Here is a 2,034-nt window from a genome sequence, read left to right as displayed (position 1 = left end):
GTTCATATACAGAGAGCTACGTACATTGCAGATCAGTCCAACATATCCATGCACAGTGAGCTACCTACATGACGAGTCCAATATATCCATATACAGAGAGCTAGCAACATGGAAGAATAGTGCCACATTTCCAGGTACAGAATTCTAGCTCAATGGCAGATGACTCAAACGTGTGCATACACTGAGAACAAGCTACATGACAGAGTAGTCCAACATGTCCATATACAGTGTACTAGCTACAAGGAAAATGAGTCCAACATGTCCATATACTGAGAGTTAGCTACATGACAGACAGATGAGTCCAACATGTGTATATATAGAGAACTAGCTGCAAGGCAGATGAGTCCAACATGTTCATGCAGAGAAAACTGGCTACATGTCTGAGGAGTCCAACATTTCCATATACAGAGAACTAGCTACATGGCAGACAAGTCAAATATGTTCATATACAGAGAACTACCTATATGGCAGATCAGTCCAACATATTCATTCACAGAGAGCTACCTATATGCTAGACAAGTCCAAAATGTCCATATACAGAGACTAGTTACATGGAAGAGTAGTGCAACATTTCCATATACAGATTGCTAGCTACATGACAGATGTGTCCAACATGTCCATATATTGAGAGCTAGCTACATGATATAGAAGTCTTACATGTCCACATATAGCTACATGGCAGATGAGTCCAACATGTTAATATACTGAGATTTAGCTACATGGCAGATAAGTCCGACATGTGTATATTTACAGGCCTGGCTACAAGGCAGATTAGTCTAACTTGTTCATGCAGAGAGAGCTGGCTACATGGCTGATGAGTCCAACATATCCATATACAGAGATCGGGCTACATGGCAGACAAGTCCAACACGTTCATATACAGAGAGATTTCTACATGGCAGATCTGTCCAACATTTCCATGCACAGAGAGCTAGCTACATGGCAGATGATTCCAAAATATGCATATACATAGAGCTAGCAACACGGCAGAGTAGTGCCACATTTCCATATACAGACTTCTAGCACCATGTCAGATGAGTCCAAGGTGTCCATATACTGAGAGCTAGCTACATGGCAGAGAAGTCCAAAATGTCCATATACAGAGTATTGGTTACATGGCAGATGAGTCCAACATATCCACATATTGAGATTTACCTACATGGCAGATGAGTCCAACATGTTTATTTAGAGAGGACTAGCTAAAAGGCAGATCAGTCCAACATTTTCATGCAGAGAGAGCTGGCTACATGGCTGATGAGTCCAACATATCCATGCACAGTGCTCGCTACATGGCAGAAGAGTCCAGTATGTCCATGTACACAGAGCTAGCAATACGGCAGAGTAGTCCCACATTTCCATATACAGAGTTCTAGCACCATGTGAGATGACTCCAACGTGCTCAGATACTGAGAACTAGCTACATGGCAGAGTAGTCTAACATGTCCTTATACAGAGTACTAGCTACATGGCAAATGAGTCCAACATATCCATATTCTGAGAGTTAGCTACATGGCAGATGTGTCCAATACGAGTATATATAGAGGACTAGCTGAAAGGCAGATGCGACCAACATGTTCATACAGATAGAGTTGTCTACATGTCTGAAGAGTTCAACATCTCCATATACTGAGAGCTAGCTACATGGCAGACAATTCGAATATGTTCATATATAGAGAGCTACCTACATGGTAGATCAGTCCAAAATATCCATGTGCAGAGAGATACAACATGGCAGATGAGTCCAAAATGTCCATATACAGAGAGCTAGCTACATGGCAGAGTAGAGCAATATGTCCCTAAACAGAGTTTTAGCTACATGTAGATGAGTCCAACGTGTCCATACACAAAGAGCTAGCTAGATGGCAGAGTAGTGTAACATTTCCATATACTGAGTTCTAGCTACATGTCAGATGAGTCCAACGTCTCCATATACAGTGAGCTAGCTATATGTCAGAGAAGTGCAACATTTCCATATACAGATTTCTAACTACATGGAAAATGATTCCAACATATATATAGAGAGGGCTAACTACA

The sequence above is a fragment of the Chrysochloris asiatica genome, unplaced genomic scaffold (genome assembly GCF_000296735.1).
Source record: "Chrysochloris asiatica unplaced genomic scaffold, ChrAsi1.0 scaffold00486, whole genome shotgun sequence".
In the NCBI taxonomy this organism is placed as follows: Eukaryota; Metazoa; Chordata; class Mammalia; order Afrosoricida; family Chrysochloridae; genus Chrysochloris; species Chrysochloris asiatica.
Note: the sequence above shows the minus strand (reverse complement) of the source record.